Here is a 21,021-nt window from a genome sequence, read left to right as displayed (position 1 = left end):
TGAGAGGGGGATGATGGAAGGGAGGGCAGGCTGGGGGGGAGGGAAGTTGGAAGCACCCACTTTTGAAAAGGGACAGGATCAAAGTAGAGAATAGAACAAGTGGGAGGTGGGATAGGAGGGAGGGAAATATAGTCAGTCTTTTACAATATATCTACTATGTTATTGTTTTGCATTAGCCACACATCTACACCCTATACTGAACTTCTTATCTTCCCAGTAAGGGTGGGTGATAAGGGAAGAAGGGAATGAATCTGGAATTCAAAGTTTTAAAATTAAATATTCAAATATGTGTATATATATGTATATATATATACATATATACTATTATCAATACTATTTTACATGTAATTGGGAAATAAGATATACAGTCACCGGGGCATGGAGATCCACTGGAAAAAGCGAAAGGGGTATGGGAGAAAATATGGGAGAGAGCAGATTGGAGGGGGTGATATCCTGTGTGACTGCTGCTTTGGGGGGGGTGGGTAGGGGGAAAACTGGGAGAAAATTTGTAACTCAAAATCTGGCGGAAATGAATGATGTAAATCAGAAGTTAATAAAGCATTTGAAAAAAAAGAAAAAATAAAAGAAAATTTAAAAAGCAAAAAAAAAAAGAAAAATAGAGTTTTAATATACATGTGATAAATTTATTTGAATGCCACATGCCAAAAGGAAAGCAAATTTTAGTACAGATGAATTTTAAATGTATATTAATGTACTCATATTTTTATTTTAATTTTCCATTTATAACTCAAATGAACAGCTCACAGACTGAATGACAGAGTTAAAAGTCAAAACAAGTTAGAAGGGTGGGTTGAATTTAACAATTTGAAACCTAATGGAGATAAATAGACAGACCTATACTTGGGCTCAAAAGGACTCAAAAATTGTTTCCAAGTATGGAGTTTGGGAGGTATGAGTAGACAATTCCAAAAAAGAGGATCTGGGGGTTTTAATGGAGAACAACTTCAATCTGAGTCAATTGTATATCGCAACACATAAATAACATCATGCAATCTTATGTTACACTGAGATGCATAATATTTCTTTTTTGGAGGGTGGAAGGCAAGGCAATTGTGGTTAAGTGACTTGCCCAAGGTCACACAGCTAGTTAGTATGTCAAGTGTCTGAGATCGCATTTGAACTCAGGTCCTCCTGATTGCAGGGTCAGTGCTCTATTCACTGTGCCACCTAGCTGCCCCATAATAGTTTTCTTTTATTCTCAATGTTGAAAATATAATCTCAGAAAATATTAGATAGTTATTTCCCCCAAGACTTAAAACTTTGAAATGCTCTGAAGTAAATTCTGGTATGTGTATTATTCATTATTGAAACTGCCTTAAATGATTAGTTTAGAAAAAGAACAATGCGAGCTTTAAAGGTTTAGAGAGCATCTCTCTTTAAATTTGGGGAAAGATTACTAAGAAAAATTTTGGCACTTTCCTTTGTACTTTGAAATATTTCCAAGAATTCCCAAATTATGGTCCAGCAAAATAAGGGAGAAATAGTTTAAAGGTGGAGAAGGAAAGGGATGATTCAGATTAGGCACAAGTTGATTAAAATTGATTAAAGCACAAAATTCAACCCTATTTGTAGCATACCAAAAGGTAACTAACAACATACATGTTGTGATTTCATGTCCCAAAACACATAATATCTAGAAGAAGGTGATACCCTCACTCTGTTTTGCCCTGGTCACAGCACATCTGGAACGCTGTAGTTCTAAATGCCACATTTTAAGAAGGACATCTGCCAACCAGAGAGCACACAGATGATAGCTAATGGATTCCTGGGACACCGCAATAGAGAGCTCCCTCCAAGATGACTTAGAACCATTAATGATTAATATTCAGATCTGGTCAATCAACTGACTGGCCTCAGATACTTGTTGGCTGTACAACCCTGGGCAAGCCACGTCACCCTCTTGGCCTCAGTTTCCTCATCTGTAAAATAAGCTGGAGAAGGAAATGGCAAATCGATCCAGTATCTTTGCCAAGAAAACCCCAAATGGGATCATGAAGAGTTGGATGAGACTGAAACATCTGAATAATAAAATGTGTCATGTAGAAAAAAGATTAGATTTATTCTGCTTGGGTAGAAGTTGGAAAGATACAGATTTAGACAAAAAGAAAAAAACTTCCCAATAATTAGAGATCTTTAAAAGTGAAATGGACTGACTCATGCAAAGGTTTTCAGATAAAGTCTAGAATTCAGGGCCAAATCTAGCCCACCTGTTTTGGTATGGCTCATAAGAATACACACACACACACACACACAGACATATGCATATGTTTATCTTTTAAAATAATGTTTTATTGGGGCGGCTAGGTGGCGAAGTGAGTAGAGCATTGGCCCTGGAGTCAGGAGGACCCGAGTTCGGTTCCTGTCTCAGACACTTAACACCGACCCAAAAATATTACACCTGTAACCTTGGGCAAGTTACTTAACCCCAATTGCCCTCCAAAAAGCAAAAAACAAAAAAAAACCAAACAAACAACTAAAAAGAAACTAAAATAATGTTTTATTGTATTTAAAAATGTAAAAACCATTTTTAGCTCACTGGCCTTACAAAAAACAGGCAGTGGAAGGATTTGGCCCTTGGCCAAACTAGATGCCTGGGCTACATGGATATTGGAAATATTGAAGAAAGGAGTTTCCTTGGTCAGATTTGAGTTGTATTGGATTAGCTGTCCTCTGAGGTATAAATAGCTGTAACAATTGAATCTAGCTTGCTTCCAGTCCTAACATATTTGTGTGAGGAGGGTTTATGCCAGGGACTACATGGACATAAAGAGAATGAAACGACAGGTTTAGGTTTTTCAAGCTATTCACGTGCATAAAATGAAAATAGAATCCAATCTCAGATCACTAGGGACAAAAAGGGAAATGACATAAAATTTCATTTCTTCAACCTGGTTTGTTGATGTCTCTCACTTGAATCTGTTCTATTATGTCTTGGGCAGTAAAGGCTCTGAAGATTTATTTTCCTTGTTTTGTTTTTTTCTTCTTGGGAGAGGTTGGAGAGGGAAGGAGGCTGGGAGACAGAGCTTTCTTTGGCAGCTTGCAACCTGAATTCCCAGTAGGCGCTGAAGAGGTGGGATTTCTCCAGGAAGGCCTAGGGTAGGAAGAACTATTTTCCTTTTACATGTGAATGAACACCTGCCAGCAGCTTATAGGCATCAAAACTGTCTGTTTGCTTTTAGAGTGTGATCATTCTTTTTTCTAACAATGGGATCCCAGTCAGCTGGAGGGTTTTTTTGGCCTCCCTTCTCAGTGGATAAATGACCACTGTGGCCTAGAATAATGTTTTCTTCTCTTCTTCACTGGGTCTCCATGAGTTTCCTGTACAGGACATGATTGGTGCTCGTTCACCTTGGATCCCAATTAGGAGAGGGCAGCCAAAAAAAACACTATCCCTCATGGAGAAAGGAACTTCTTGGGGTAGGTAAATCATAAGGCAACCAGTAACAGAGTGGGATAAGTCTCCAAAAGGTTAACTCTGATACTCAATTGGAACTGAGTCCTGACCAAGTGGAAATGGCTTATCTGTCTTAGCCAGGCCCTTGGAGTCACTTCAAATGGTAGTTAAAAGAAATGCTATAAGTGGATTAGCCCTAGAGATTAGTGTGAGTATCCTGTGTTGAAAGGCTTGGATTTTCTTCTCTCCAGAGACCCAGGAGATTTGCTACAGGGACCTGGATTTCTAGCAGGTTTTGAAGCAGCTGTCACACAGAATGGGCTAAGCAGACAGTAGCGGTATCTCTAAAGCAACCTACTCAGGAGAGGGGCATCACTCCCTAGGAAGCTTGGATGAGATTCAAGGGAAACAGGTGCCATTTGGTTGGCTTCCCTTTGCACAAAATTTGATTTGTTTGAATTCATTTTCCCACTTGCTCTCCAGGCTTGATTTATAAAATAGGACTGATGTAGAGTTTTCTCACTTATTGTAACCTTCTCTCATTCATACACTTTCATCCACACTTAAGATTGTCCCCCTGAGGATGCAGTGACCCAGCCTGCAACCCTTGGGTGCAAGCCTTGAGTTTCTGTGGCTACAGTAAAATATCATCTGGTAGACAACCATTCTGGTCATTAGCTTCTTTGACCCTAGCTATGCTAGGCTGCTACTTAGATGACAAGTGTATGATCAGAGGCCAGGCAGATAGTTTTTCCAACTTGCTTTCTCTTGTGGGATAACCTTCAAGAACTCAGGATTTCCTCCATGGTACAATGGGTCATTGAATTTAGTTGTTGACTAGGAGGTGGAAGGGACCTTAGAGACAGTGAGTTCAATCCCCTTACTTTACAGGTGAGGAAACTGAGGCCCAGAGTGGTTGAAGGTCTCACCCAAGGTTACACAGCTAGCAAGTGTCTGAGGTGGTATTTTAACCCAGGCCTTTCTGATTTCAAGTTCATCAGCCTATCCATTATACCATGCATGGTACCTTCTGAGTTGGAATTTATTGGAGGTTTACTGATTCATAGAACATTATCTCTGGAAAGGACTTCAGAGATAATGTAGACCAATTCCTCATTTTAAACATGGGGGAACTGAAAGCTAAGGAGGGGAAGGGACTCACCTCAGACCATACTGTAAGGGTATGTCATAGTAATGGGAATTTAAAGATTTCCCTGCCTCTTAATAAGCCTAAGGGAATTTGAAAATCTTCCCTGATTTGAAAATATACTCTGCCTGCTAATAAGCTGAATGTGGTCACATGGAGCCTGTGGTGGGAGGAGTTTGCTGAAGGATAGAGCAAAGCCCACAGGAAGCTGGGAGTCAGAGCTAGCTAGATGGTTGAGAGGAGAGTATGCTTCTGAGGGATTCAGACAGGCTTGTGAGTAAAAGTTGGTGTTTGCCACCTGCTGTGACAGCTAGGTTTGTGTTGGTTGTGGGAAGGATGAAGGATGGTGTGACTCTCTGCTATGTTGTGGTACATTAACTTCTATGTTGCTATGATGAATTTGGTTTCCTGGTGTTGGGATTTGATTTTCTGGTGTCTGAATAAATGTTTTTGTCTTTTTCTTCTACATGGAGAGTCTGCTATAGTTTGCAATTGAGCACCATGAGGGTATATTTATAGTGATTGTGGGCACTGTGAATATTGCATTGGTGCTATAGGGTAGAAGGGGGATTAGAACACAAGTCTCCCAATTTAGAATATTGTTCTTTCTGCTACATAGACTCTCCACTATGACATGGGTAAGTGTGCCAGAAAGATGGAATCCCTTCCAATTCACTGTTTCAGGATGATATGGTAGTAAAAGAAAAAAGAAAGAAAAGTTAATGGAATCTTGAGTTGCATCAAAGAGACATAGAGTCCTGAATGAGAAACGGCCTTGGTGAGGATTGTTTTCCTGGGTCAGACATCATATGAAGACATAATCTGTGTTATATTTAACATAGGTTAGATATAACATGAAGATGTTGCCAGGCTATATCTGGAAAATTGAGTTCCCTCCTGTGCAGATCCCATTTTGGGACAGATATGACAATTAGGACAGAATAAAAAAAAAGGGTACCAGGATAGTTAAAGAATTGGAAACTAGCTCATGTGATAAACAATTGAAAGAATATGTTATGTTTTGTCCTAGAGAAGAAAAGACGTGGACTGGAGCAAGCATCAATGAACAAACGTGCCAGGCACTATGCTAGTGTATGGATAAGAGTTGCCTTCAAGTGTTTGAAAAGCTATCCTACAGTGTCAAAATCAATCAGTCATGGAACCTATGAGTTGGAAGAAGCCTGTGAGGCCATTTAATACAGTGGTATCAAACTCAAATAAAGTTCATAAAGTTCACGAGTTCATAGGTAAGAGCAGCTAGACGGCTCAGTGGCTTGGAATCAGGAAGACTCATCTTCACAAGTTCGAATCTGTCCTCAGACACTTACTAAGCTGTATGACTCTGGGCAAGTCACCTAACCATGTTTGGCTCCACTTCATCATCTGTAAAATGAGTTGGAGAAGAAAATGACAAACTCCAGTTTCCTTGGCAAGAAAACCACAAATGGAGTCGCAAAGAGTTGGATGCTACTGAAATGACACAGCAAACCATACAGAAGGATCCCTGCAGGGTATATATTAACTTAGAAAATCATGTATTGATATTTATGTTTTATTATATTTAAACATTTTGTTAGAGATTTTCTAATTACATTTTTTTTTCTCTTTGGAGAGGGGAAGGCAGGGCAGTTGTGGTTAAGTGACTTGCCCAAGGTCACATGGCTAGTGTGTCAAGTGTCTGAGGTCAGATTTGAACATAGGTCCTCCTGACTCCAGGGTTGGTACTCTGTTCACTGTGCCACCTAGCTGCCCCTCCTAATTACATTTTAATCTGGTGCAAGTTGCACTTTTGAGTGCTGGGGGACTTGTGCTTGATTCTAGTGATGGTTTGACCTCTACTTGAATCATATCCTTTTACAACCCACCCTATGAGTCATCACCCCATCACCCAGTCTACTTGAAGAACATAAATGAAAGGGAACTCACTGCCTTTCAAAGCTGCCCATTCCCCCATTAGCTAACTTTAATTATTGAGAAGTTTCTTCTTTATTTTACAGCTAATTCTGCCTTGAAGTAACTTCTATCCATGACTGGGGTCTTTCTGGGGCCCAGCAGTGTAAACTTAGTCCCTCTTCCATGTGGCAATATTTGAAATGCTTGAGGAACACTCTCATCTCCCTCCCAAGTCTTCTCTTTTCTATGCTACGTCTCCCCATTATTATCCATTTTCCTTATATGGCTTGAACTAAGCAGTCTGACCATCCTAGCTGCCTGCCTCTTCACACTTAATAGCTTATAAATGTCCCTACTGAAATTTAGAAGCCAGACATAAACTAGAAGAGGGATTAGACTGCATCTGCCTGAAACCAGAAGGCCGACCTCAGATGAACTGATGGAAGTTATGGAGACAGACTTAAATTCATAATCAAGACACATTACTTAACAATTGGGGCTGCCTGAGAGTAGAATAGGCTAACTTGGGAGATAGAAAATTCCTTATAACTGGAAGTCTTCAGGTGAGGGTTAGGTAACAAGTTATTTTTTTCTTTTTAAAAAATTCACTAGTATTTTATTTTTCCAATTACATGTAAAGACAATTTTCCACACCCATTTTTAGAAAGATTTTGAGTTCCAAATTTTCCCCCGTCCCTCTCTCACCCCCAAGACAGCAAACAATCTGATATAGATTATACATGTGCAATCATGTAAAGCATATTTCCACATTAGTTATGTTGTAAAATAAGAAATAGAAACTAAAGGAAAAACCATAAAAAACCCCAAAAGTAAAAACAGTATTCTTCCCTCTGCATTCAGACTCCAATTCATTCTCTGGATGTGGATAGCATTTTCTGTCAGGAGTCTTGGAATTGTCTTGAATCATTGTATTGATGAGAAGAACTAAGTCAATCATAGTTGATCATTGTACAATGTTTTTCTGGTTCTGCTCATTTCACTCGGCAAGTCTTTCCAGGTTTTTCTGAAATCTGCCTGAGCATCATTTCTTTTAGCACAATAGGATTCCATTACATTAATATACCACAACTTGTTCAGTACTTCCCAAATGATGGGCGTCCCTTCAGTTTTCAATTCTTTGCCACCATAAAGAGAGTTGCTATAAATATTTTTATACATGTAGGTCTTTTCCCCTTCTTTACAATCTCTTTGGGATACAAACCTAGTAATGGTATTGCTGGATCAAAGGGTATGCACAGTTTAATGGGCCTTTGGGCATAGTTCTAAATTGCTCTCCAGAATGGTTGAATCAGCTCACAACTCTGCCAATAATGCATTAGTGTTCCAAATTTCCCACATTGTCTTCAACATTTATCATTTTCCTGTTCTGTCATATTAGCCAATCTTATAGGTGTAAGGAAGTACCTCACAGTTGGTTTAATTGGCATTTCTTTAATCAATAGTGATTTAGAGCATTTTTCAAATGACTATAGATAACTGATTTCTTCATCTGAAAACTGCTTTTTCATGTCCTTTCGTTATTTATCAATTGGGGAATGACTTGCATTCTTGTAAATTTGATTCAGTTCTCTCTCTCTCTCTCATATATATATATATATATGTATATATAATGTTTAAGAAATAGGCCTTTATCAGAGACACTTGCTATAAAATTGCTTCCTGGCTTTTTGCTTTCCTTCTAATCTTGGTTGCCTTGGTTTTGTTTCTGCAAATCCTTTTAGTTTAATATAATCAAAATTATCCAGTTTGTAGTTTGTAATGCTCTGTATCTCTTATTTGATCATAAATTCTTCCCTTCACCCTAGATCTGACAGGTAAACCATTCCTTGCTCTCCTAATTTGCTTATGGTATCACTAGATGACAAGTTTTTGAAGATATTATTAGACATCTAGGTTTTGGCTAGCATCTGGACTAGGTGACCACTGAGGTCCCTTCCAATTCTGAGCTTCTATGATTTTGTGACACTTGGTTGCTCTACATGTACTCTGGCTGAACTAATTCTTCAGTGGTTAGCATACTCACACTTCTAATACTCCCCCCATGTCAGTGATTTTGAGCCTCTGGATGCCAATGGATAAACCCTCTTCCCTGTCCCCAACCATTTGCCTCCTCAAGTCTATCAATGTCCTACTCCAGATTTGCCCACCCCTTCCACAAACAGCTTTTCATCTTATACACTTTCCCCCTTTTCTCTCCCTTTGCATTTTCTTGCTCTTGCTGAGACCTGGCCACCCTTTCCCTTACAAGTTGAACTTTCACTCCCACCTTTCATGGTGAGAATTGTGATATTCCTTGCTCCCCATTTCCTCTTCTAGACTCTCCCTCTACAACAATCTCCTTCTTTGATGTTAATGTGTCAAATTAAATTTTATGTTGATCACCCAATCCAGATCCTGGTGACTGTTAAACCTATCCACTCACAGAATATTTTTCTTCCTTCCTCAATTAGATCAGTGTCTTGTTCACATTCTTTCTCCATTCCAGCTCCTGCCCTCATTCATTCTAGGAAACATCAAAATTCATACTGATGTTCCCTCAACTAACCTAACTTCCCAGTTCCTTTTTTTACTCAATTCCCATTTCTTCACTCTACCTAAGCTACAAACAGAGGTTTAACAAGATTACCTTAATCTTATGATGGCACCCATAACTGTTCTTTTCCCATATTCAAGAACACAAAAATTATTTTATCTGATCACAATTATTTACCAATCCATTTTTTTCTTTTGCATTATGTTTTATGCCCTGAGACACTGTTCTTCATCCTCACCATGACCTTTAATCCCTTCACCTTTTACTTCTTTTCCCAGTAAGTAATCACTTCTGTATTAGCTGTAATCTCTTTTTCTCTCTCCTAATCTGTTGGTGAAACAGTTAAATTCCATACTATCCTTTACTGTCAAATGCCTTGCCTCCTCATCTTTCCACTAAGAATGGTTTGCCAATCTTCAACCCAGGATTACTCCCATTATCTTCTTCCTTTGCTCCTATTCATATGCTATTGAATGGAGCTTGAAAGAAAAATCACAAAGCCACTTTGGATCCACTACAGATTTATGATCCATAATGCCAAATATCACCCTAGTATATTAATTATCCTGCTCATCACAGAGACCATTCCAAACTTTTAAATTTCTCCTTAAGCTTTCCATAGCACCCTTCATTCTACCTGCTTAACTAAGAAACTCATCTCATACATCACCAAAAAAAATTGAGATCATTCTCAGAGTCTCAAGTTTGACAGCACTGAAATAGATGGCCTCTGAGGCTTATTCCTATTCAGAGATTCTCTGACTTTTCTTCTTTCCTATTCATGTCACATGACTCATACATCTTCCCCTTAGTATTTTCTTCTTCAGTCCTGTCTCTGATGAAGATGTTGCTCTTTTTCTTGCCAAGGCTTACTCTACTACTTGTAACCTTGATGTCATCCCATCCTTTCTTCTTCAGCATATTGCTCCCCATCCCCCATCATCATCAGCCCTTCTCTTATCTTCAATCTTTCTCCATCTACTGGCTCCTTTTATATTGCCTACAAACATGCCCATTTCTCTCCCATCCATAAAAAAGAAAAAAAAAGCTTTTGCTCCCCACTAGTTATCATTCATTTAGTTTTCTGGTTAAACTCCTTGAAAAAGCTTTCTAAATTAGGTGCCTCTCTCATTACTTCTAAACCCTCTGTAATTTGGCATCCTGAGGCAGAAAAATAAATCTAGTTAAAAGAGATAAGCAAGAAAATTACATCTTGCTGAAAGGTACCACAGACAATGAAGTAATGTCAATACTAAACACATGTGTACCAAATGCTATAGCATCCACATTCTTAAAGGAAAAATTAAATGAATTACAAGAGGAAATAGACAATACAACTATAACTTGTAGGGGACCTCAACTTTCTTCTCTTAGAACTAGATAAATCTAACCAAAAATTAAATTAGAAAAGAAGCTAAGGAGATTTTATAAAAGTTAAAAGTGATAGACCTCAGGGGAAAAAATTGAATGGGAATATAAAGAAGCATACCTTTTTCTCTGCAAAGAACAAATTATAGAAACAATTAATTTCATTTAAGAGAATGAAAATGGAGACAACTTACCAAAACTTATGGAATGGAGCCAAAACAGTACTTAGGGGAAATTCTATATCTCCAAATGCTTACATCAATAAAATAGAGAAAGAATAGGTTAGTGAATTGGGCATGCAATTCTTGTACATCCTTCTTTTTTGAGGAGAACTAATGCCATCAGGAGGGTGATGTCTTGACTTGAAAATGAATTGGATTTAAGTGAGGCAGAGCTGTGCAAAATCATCAGCCTCATTCTATCCTCCAGTCATTGGCAGAATCCAGTGCCAGGATATAGGTTAGGATGACCAGTGATGGCCCTAGATTTAGTGGGAGACCTTGACCTTTTTAAGTTAAGTTCTTTCCCAGGTGTCAGTTTGTCTGAGCCAATGCCCATTTTTTAGTTAAAGTCCAGGTTAGAATTGAGGCAAAAGATAACCTGGTTATCATTCAGAAATGTGTCAGTTTGGGATCATACAACCCTCAGAGTTTCTGGTCAGAAAAGAAACTAGGTATGCAACTAAAAAAAAAACCCCAAAAAACTAGACAAAAGAACACATTAACCCCCCCCCCCCCAATTAAACACCAGATTGGATATCCTGAAAATCAAAGGAGAGATTAATAAAATTGAAAGCAAGAATACTATTAATCTAATAAATTAAAATAGGAACTGGTTTTATTAAAAAAAAAACTAATAAAATAGACAAACCATTAGTTAATTTGTTTGGAAAAAGAAAGGAGAAAACCAAATCACCAGTATCAAAAATGAAAAGGGCGAACCTACCAGCAATAAAGATAAAATTAAAGTAATTATTAGGAGCTATTTTGCCCAATTATATGCCAATAAATCTGACAATCTAAGTGAAGTGGATGGATATTAAAAAAAAATAAATTGCCTAGACTAACAGAAAAGGAAGTAGAATACTTAAATAATCCTATTTTAGAAAAATGAACTATAAACAAGCTCCCTAAGAAAAAAATACCCAGGACTAGATAAATTCCAATATTATATAGACTATTTCAAAAACTAGGCAAAGAAGGAGTCCTACCAAATTCCTTTTATGACATAAATACATGATGATACCTAAATCAGGAAGAACAAAAGCAGAGAAAGAAAACTATAGACCAATTTCCCTAATGAATATTGATGCAAAAAATTTTAAATAAAATACTAGCAAGGAGATTGTAGCAATATATCACAGAGATTATACTATCAGCAGGTGGATTTATACCAGGAATTCAGGGCTAGTTTCATATTTGGAAAAATATTAGCATAATTGACCACATAAATAATAAAACCAACAAAAGTCACATGATTATCTCTCTAGATGCAGAAAAAGCATTTGACAAAATACAACTCATTCCTCCTAAAAACTCTAGAAAGCATAGGAATAAATGGAGTTTTCCTTAAAATGATAAGTCTTATTTTTCTAAAACCAACAGCAAGTATTATTTGTAATGGGGATAAGTTAGAAGACTTCCTAATAATATAAGGGTTGAAGCAAGGATATACATTATCACCACTATTATTTAATATTGTACTAGAAATGCAAGCTATAGCAATAACAGAAGAAAAAGAAGTAGTAGGAATTAGAATAGGGCATACTTAAAGAATCAGAGATTTAACTAAAAACTAGTTAAAATAATTAACAAAATTATAGGATATAAAATAAACCCACACAATTCAACAGCATTTCTATATATTACCAACAAAGTCCAGTAGCAAGAGATGGAAAGAGAAATGCCATTTAAAATAACTATAGACAATATGAAATACTTGCCAGTCTACCTGCCAAGACACACTCAGACATTACATGAACATGCTTAGAAAACCTTTTCACACAAATAAAGTCAGATGTAAGTAATTGGGAAACTATTATTTGCTCAAGGGTAGGCTGAGCCAACATAATAAAAATGATGATTCTACCTAAATTAATATACTTGTTTGGTGCCATACTAATCCAACTACCAAAAATATTTTATAGAGCTAGAAAAAATAATAAGAAAATTCATCTGGAAGAACAAAAAGGTCAAGAATATCAAAGGAATTGATAAAACAATATGAAGGAAGGTGGTCTATCCATACCAGATTTTAAACTGTATTACAAAGTGGAAATCATTAAAACAATCTGGTACTGGCTAAGAAATAGGTGATAGAAGGGGTGGCCAGGTGGCTCAGTGAGTAATAGCACCGGCTCCAGTGTCAGGATGACCTGGGGATCAAATCTGGGCTCAGATACTTAGCACCACACCCAGAAATAACTGGCCATGTAACCTTGAGCAAGTTACTTAACCCCGATTGCTTAAAAAAAAAAAAGACTAGAAATAGGTGATAGATCAGTGGAATAGATTAGGTACACAATACACAGTAGGAAAGGACCATAGTAATCTTATATTTGATAAAAATAAAGAACCAAACTTTGGGGACAAGAATTCCATATTTGTCAAAAAGAAAAAAAAAATACAAAACAAACAAAAAACCATTGGGAAAACTGAAAGGCATTTTGGTAGAAACTAAGCATCGACCAATACCTCACAGCATATACCATGATGAGGTCAAAATGAGTATGTGATTTAGAAATAAAAGGGGATACCATAAGCCAATTAGGGGAGTATGGAATAGTTTACCTGTCAGATTTATGAACAAGGGAAGAATTTATTACCAAATGAGATAGAGAGCTTATGGTATGTACAATGGATAACTTTAATTACATTTAATTAAAAAGGTTTTATACAAATGAAACCAATACAGCCAGAGTACAGAAGGAAAACAGAAAACTGGAGAAAAAAAATTTTACAGCAAGTTTCTCTGATAAAGGTCTTATTTCTCAAATATATAGAGAACTGATTCAAATTTATAAAAAATATGAGCCATAGCCCAAATGATAAATGATCAAAGAATATGAATAGGCAGTTTTCAGATGAAGTAATCAAAGCTATCTATAATCATGTTAAAAGTGCTCTAAATCACCACTGATTAGAGAAATGAAAATCAAAAAACTGTGAAAGACCACCTCATACCTATCCAATTGGCTAATATGACCAAAAATGAAACAGATAAAGGTTGGATGGGATGTAGGAAAATTGAGACACTAATGCACTGTTGGTGTAATTGTGGATTGATCTAATCATCCTGGAGAGCAATTAGGAATCATGCCCAAAGGGCTATAAAACCGTGCATACTCTTTGACCCAATAATACTACTACTAGGTCTGTATCCAAAAGAGATTTTTTAAAAAGGAAAAAGGAACTATATGTAAAAAAAAATATAGCAGTTTTGTGGTGGCAAAGAATTGTAAATTGAAGGAATACCAATCAATTGGGAAATGGCTGAACAAATTGTGGTATGTGATTGTGATGGAATATTATTGTGCTAGCAGAAATGATGAGCAGGGTGGTTTCAGAAAAGCCTGGAAAGACTTACATGAACTGATGCAGAGTGAAGTGAGTACAACCAGGAGAACATCGTATACGGCAACAGCAATATTCTCCAATTATCACTTGTGAATGATTTAGCTATTCTCAGCAATAGGAAGATCTAAGACAATTACGAAAGACCTATGATGAAAAATGCTATCTACCTCCAGAGAAAGAACTGATGGAATCTGTATGCATATTGAAACATATTTTTTTTTACACTTTTAAAATTTTTTCCTTGTTTTTTTTGTCTTTGTTTTCTTTCACAACCTAATATAGAAATATGTTTGGCATGATTGAACATGTATAACATTTATCAAATTGCTTGTCTTCTGAATGAGGGGACAGGGAAGGAAATTTGTAACTCAAAGTTATAAAAAAAACCAACAAAGGCTAAACATTTTTACATGTAATTGGAAAAAATATTAAATCTTTAAAAAAATTGACATTCAACTCAAACTACCCTTTCCAAAGTTACTAGCGATCTCTTAATCACCACATCTAATGACCCTTTCTTTGTCCTCATCCTTCTTTGCCTTTCGGCAGCCTTTGACACTTGATCATCTTCTCCACCTAGCAATTCTCCTCTTATTTTTCTAACTATTCCTTCTCAGTCTCCTTTGCTGTGTCTTTATCCATGTCACACCCACTAATAATGGGTTTCCTCCATGCTTTCTTCTAAGCCCTCTTCACCTTTTCCTCTGTACTATCTTGCATGCTGACACGATCAGCATCTATAGGTTCAGTTATCTCTGTGTCTAGATCTAAATCCACGTCTCTACCTATCAGTCTCTCTCTTGATAACCATTTCTACTTTACCAAATGCTTTTTAGATAGCTCTAAACTCTGAATGTTCCTTAGGTATATCAAACTCAATGTCCAAAACAGAACTCTTCCTTCTGAAAGGAGGAAGGAATGTCATTGTGCAAGGAACAATAAGTCACGGGCTCTTCAGTGGCCTGAAGAGGACATGGAAAAGAGTGAAGCGTAAGAAGACTGAAGAGATAGGAAGGAACAAGGTTACAAAGAGCTTTAAAAGCCAAGCACACGATTTTGGATTTGATACTGAAGGGGACAAGGAACCATGGGATTTTAATGAGTAGGAGGTGACATCATCAGACAAACATGTTAGGAATATTACTCTGCCAGCTGAATGGAGATTGGACTGGATGAGGAGGGAGGGAGATCAACCAGCAGGCTATTCCAATCATCCAGGTGTGAAGGAATGAGGGCCTATACCAGGGTAGTGTCAGTGTCAAAAGAGGGAAGGGGAACTATGCCAGAGATGTTCTGAATGTAAAATAAACAAGACCTGACAAGAGATTGAATATGGTGGACGAGAGAGAGAACATGAGATCAAGGATAACACCTAGGTTTCTAGCCTGGGTGACTGTATGGTGGCACTCTCAATAGTAACTTTGTTGTTGAATCATTTCTGACTCTTCGTGACCCCTTTGAGAGTTTTCTTGGCATTTTCTTGGCCACTTCCTTCTCCAGCTCATTTTGCAGATTAGGAACTGAAGCAAATAGGGTGAAGTGACTTTCCCAGGGCCACACAGCTAGTAAACGTCTGAGGCTGGATTAGAATGCATAAAGATGAGTTTTCCTGACTTCAGCACTGGCACTCATTCTATCCACTGTGCCATCTAGCTGTCCTCAATAGTAATAGAGTTTGGGGGGGAAAGATATTGCTTTCCTTCATTCTTGAAGAGGACCATGCCATTAGAAAGGTGATGCCATGGATTGAAGTGAGGGAGGGCTGTGCCAAGTCACCAGCCTCACTCTCTCCTCTGGAGCCATCTGGGTCCAGTGGTAAGATATAGATCAAGTCAACCGGAGATGGCCCTGGTTGCAGTGTGAGACCTTGACCTTTTTAAGCTAAGGTCTTTCCTGGTCTCAGTTTGACTGAGAAATGAGGCAAAGAATGGCCTCTTTTACCTACTTTTAAATTTTACCAATTAAGAAAAAAATTGATCTGTGAGAGGAAGACCCTCAAGGTTTCTGGCTAAAACAGAAACAATTACTATTGGATATGTTAAGTAGAATATGTCTATGGAACATCCAGGAAGAGATTTACAATAGACAATCTGAGGAAGTAGGACTGGGTATTACAAGAAAAGTGAGGACTGGAGAAGGAGAAGAGGATTATCAACAGTTGCAAACCCACAGATAACTTTGGAGAGAGTAGTTTCAGGTGAATGAGGCATGAAAGGAAGAGTTTTTATAGGAGATGGGAAAATGCAGTGGTGGTAGCAGGCAATGCTTGAACCTTACTTTCATCAGAATTGACTCAAAAAGGGAATTACATATATTTAATTGGGTATAGAAATTTCTTACCCAACAGGGAAATAGTAGGCGAAGGGTATGAAATAAAAGTGTGTGTGTGTGTGTGTGTGTATGTGAAAGAAGGGAGGAGACAGACTAAGGGAGACAGTGGTTGGAAATAAAACAAACTTTTGAGGAGGTATAGGGTAAAGAGAAAGACAGAAGAAGAAATAGGGGAAAATAGGATGGAGGGTAATACACAGTTAGTAATCATAGCTATGAATTTGCATGGGATGAGCATACCCATAAAACAGAAGTGGATAGCAGAATGGATTAAAAACCAGAATCCAACAATATGTTGTTTACAAAAAAAAAACACACTTGTAACAGGGAGACAGACACAGAGTAAGAATAAGGGTCTGGATCAGAATGTATTATGTTTCAGCTGAGGTTAAAAAAAAAAAGCAGGGGTAGCAATCATGTTTTCAGACAACATGAAATCAAAAATAAATTTGTTAAAATTAACTAAATTGAAAAAGATAATCAGGGAAACTAAATTTTGCTAAAAGGTACCATAGACAATGAAGTAATGTCAGTACTAAAATATATTCACCAAATATCAGAGCATCCATATTCTTAAAGAAAAAGCTAAATGAGTTACAGGAGGAAATAGTAAAATTATACTAGTAGGGGACCTCAACTTTCTCCTCTCACAACTAGATAAATCTAACCAAAAAACAAATAAGAAAGAAGTTAAGGAGATGAATAGAGTCTTAGAAAAGTTGCATATGATAGACATCTGGAAGAAATTTAATGGGAATAGAATGGAATATATCTTTTATTTTTTCTCAGCTGTATATGGCACTTTCACAAAAATTGATGATGTATTAGGAAATAAAAACATTATAACCAAATGTAAAACCCAGAAATAGTACTGCATCCTTTTAAGACTATAATTCAATAAAAAAAGTATATTTAGTAAAGAATTGTGGAAACAATAATTTGATTAAAAATTCATCAAAAAGTACATAATCTCATCCTAAAGAATGAGTGGGCCAAACAAGAAACAATCAATAGGCAATGTTATAGCATACCAAAACTTATGAGATGCAGCCAAAGCAGTTGTTAGAGGAAAATTTATATCTCTAAACATTTACATCAGCAAAATAGAGAAAATACATATGAAAGAATTGAACATGGAGCCAAAAAAAACCAGAAAAGGAACAAATTAAAAATCAAATTGTGAATCCTGAAAATCAAAGGAGAGATTAATGAAACTGAAAAAATAAAACCAATGAATGAATAAATAAAACTAGGATCTAATTTTGTGACCCCCCCCCACAATAAAATAGATAAACCATTGGCTAATTTGATTTAAGAAAAGAAAGAAAACCAAATTATCAGTATCAAAAATAAGAAGGGTAAATTCACCATCAGCAAAGATAAAATTAAAACAATTATTAGGAACTATTTTGCCTCAAAATATGCCAATAAATCTAACAATTTAATTGAAATGGGTGAATATTTATAAAAAGATAATTTTTCCAATAACAGAAAAGGAAAAGCAATATTTAAATAATCCTATCTTAGAAAAAGAAGTTGAACAAGTCATCAATGAGTTCCCTAAGAAAAATTTCCCAGGACCAGATGGATTCATAAATAAATTCTACCAGCATTTAAAGAACAATTGTTTGCAATATTATATAAATTATTTGGAAAAATAGGCAAGGAAGGAGTCCTAGCGAATTCCTCTGAGACACAAATATAGTGCTGATACCTAAACCAGGAAGAGTAAAAACAGAGATAATGGAGTAGTTTGTAGTTTTCTTCACCAACTCATTTTACAAGAAACTGAGGAAGGGTTAAATGACTTTCCCAGGGTCACATAACTATAAGTGTCTAAGGCTGGATTTGAACTCAGGTCTTCCTGACTCCAGGCCTGGTACTCTATCCATTATGCCACCTTATTGCCTATAAAGTACACAATACACAGTAGTAAATTACCATAGTAATTTAGTATTTGATAAACCCAAAGATCCAAACTTTTGGGACAAGAATGCATTATTTGACAAAATTTGCTAGGAAAACAGTTTGGTAGAAACTAGATGTAGACTAACATCTTGCATTGTATGCTAATATAAGCTCAAAATTGGTATAGGAAAGGGTGCTACCATAAATTAGGGGAGCATGGAAAATCTTATTTGCCAGCTCTATTGATAAGGAAAGAATTTGTGACCAAACAAGAGATAGACAGCATTGCAAGATATAAAATGAATAATTTTGATTACATTGTATTAAAAAAAAAGGGTTTGCACAAACAAAACTAATGCAGCCAAGATTAGAAGGAAATTGGGAAACTGGGGGAAATGTTTTATAGCAAATTTCTCTGACAAAGGCATTATTTCTCAAATATACAGGGAACTCATTCAAATTTGTAAAATATAAGAACCATTCCCCAATTGCTAAATGGCCAAAGGATATGAACAGGAAGTTTTTAAGAGAAGAAATCAAAACTATCAAGTCACATGAAAAAAATGCTCTAAATCACTACTGATTAGAGAAAAGCAAATTAAAACAGCTCTGAGATACCACCTCACACCTGTCAGATTGGCTAACATAATAGAAAAGGAAAATGACAAATGCTGGAGGGGATATGGAAAAATTGGGGCACTAATACACTATTGGTGGAATTGTGAACTGATCTAATCATTCTGAAGAGCAATTTAGAACTATGTCCAAAGAGCTATAAAACTACAATACCACTACTAGGTCTGTATCCCAAAGAGACCAAAGAGGATCTCTGTGCACAAAAATATTTATAGCAGCTCTTTTTGTGGTGGCAAAAAATTAGAAATTGAGATGAAGCCCATCAATTAAAGAATGGCTAAACAACTTGTAGTAATTGATTATGATGGAATACTCTGGTGCTATAAGAAATAACCAGCAAGATGGTTTCATAAAAACCTGGGGAGACTTACATGAACTCATGCAAAATGAAGTGAGCAGAACCAAGGTAATATTGTACATAGTAACAGCAATATCATATGGTGATCAATGTAAATGGCATAGCTATTCTGAGCAATACGATAATCCCAGAGAAGTCTGAAGAGCTTATGATGAAAAGGGAAGGCATGTATCTCATTGGAAAGAATGCTAGGCCTGGAGTCAGCAAGACCTGAGTTCATCTAGCCTCAAACACTTACTAGGTGTGTGAGCCTGGGCAAGTCACTTAAGGTCTGCTTGCCTTAAACCACTAGAGAAGGAAATGGCAAACCACTCCAGTATCTTTGCCAAGAAAAACCCCATATGGGATCACAAAGAATCAGACATGACTGAACAACAAATATGATGAAAAATTCTGTCTGCCTCCAGAGAAAGAACTGATTGAGTTTGAATGAAGATTGAAGCATACTTTTAAAATTTCTTTATTTTTCTTGTTTTTTTTTTGGGGGGGGGCTATGTTTTCTTTTGCAACATGACTAATATGGAAATATGTTTTGTATGGCTTCACATGTATAGGCTTTATAAATTTGCTTGCCTTCTTAAGGAAGGAGCAGAAGAGGGAGGGAAAGAGAATTTGGAATTCAAAATTTAAAAAAGTGAATATTAAAATTTTTACATGTGATTGAGAAAAAATAAAATGACAAATAAAAATGAAATTTTAAAAAGATTATAAGAGACATAATATCATAAAGATAAACTACTTTGAAAGGCTTCAGAACTCTCATCAACCCAGCAGAATCAACCACAATTCCAAGGAACTGACAGTGAAATATGCTATCCAGACAGAGAGCTTATGGACTCACCGTGCAGATTAAAGCACATTTCTCATTTAACAAATAGCTAATAAAGGGAATTGTTTTGCTTGATTATAAAACAGACAAACAAATCCTTACCAAAGTAGAATTACTCTACCAAACAGTGAATGAGTGGTCATGCATTCTCCACTTTCACGTCTTCCTATGTCAGGAATCCATTTGTTCTGAGACTCAGCTGTGGGCTCTTAGGTGATGATTATAAAAGCAGTTTTTAGGACTTAAGAAGGGAAGAGATACATTGAGACCCTCCCCATCCTCTCTTCCCCCTTCCCATTCTCTCCTATACCCTCCTCCCTCTTTCCTTTCCTCTTTCCCCACCCCAATCTCTTTGTCTATATATCTGCCTGTATTATCCTCAATTGCTTTTAACTGCCTAGGGAATTGCTAAAGTCCATTTCACTTTTGGATTGCTATGAAGTCTTTCCCAACATAGTGTGGAATGTCTTGTGACTCTCCTTACAATTTCTATCCACTGTTCCTAGCTCTGCTCTCCATGACCAGGCAGAAGAAATCTAATGCCTCTTCCATATGACACAACCTCTTCTATACTTGAAGATTGCTCTCATGATTCCATAGGGGTTTCTCTTCTCCATGCTAAACATCCCCAGTTTCTTCAATGGATTCAATGGATCCTCTTATGATCTGATCTCCAGTCCTCTCACCATTGAGGCAATGTGGTACATATGTTCTAGCTATGGAGTCAGGTAGACCTGGGTTCTAATCCTGCTTCAGATACTTATTGTGCAAATCACAATCCCTCTCAGCTTCACCTGTAAAATAGGATGCTAATTCTGGTAGCACTTACCTATAAATATTTTCTCACTCTAAGGCAACAAACATTCAGTTTCTGGTGCACAGAATCACTCAGAGCCTGAAGGTTGAAACAAACAGTCCTTTTCCTTAAATATATATTATAATATTCCCAGGTAGAAGCAATTCCCTAGGCAACAAAAGCAGCTGAGGATAATACGGGCAGATATAGA

The 21,021-nt window shown here is 36.8% G+C and overlaps 1 long non-coding RNA gene across 2 annotated transcripts in view; it reads left to right on the top strand.

Annotated features, from left to right (window-relative positions):
• Positions 1–21,021, top strand: part of LOC138170368 (uncharacterized) — a 94,874-nt gene that overhangs the window by 56,188 nt on the left and 17,665 nt on the right. Inside the window, exon 4 of one of the 2 annotated variants that reach the window (XR_011170591.1) lies at positions 5,593–6,230. The exons of the other annotated variant lie outside the window; for it this stretch is intronic. This is a non-coding gene — a long non-coding RNA (uncharacterized lncRNA). Of the gene's footprint in view, positions 1–5,592; positions 6,231–21,021 lie in introns of those variants that run through there. 2 annotated transcript variants of the gene reach the window in all.

The sequence above is a fragment of the Petaurus breviceps genome, unplaced genomic scaffold, assembly GCF_028583685.1.
Source record: "Petaurus breviceps papuanus isolate PSGF00001 unplaced genomic scaffold, PetGlider_PUasm1.0 38, whole genome shotgun sequence".
Classification (NCBI taxonomy): Eukaryota; Metazoa; Chordata; class Mammalia; order Diprotodontia; family Petauridae; genus Petaurus; species Petaurus breviceps.
Note: the sequence above shows the minus strand (reverse complement) of the source record. Positions and strands in the feature narration are given on the sequence as shown.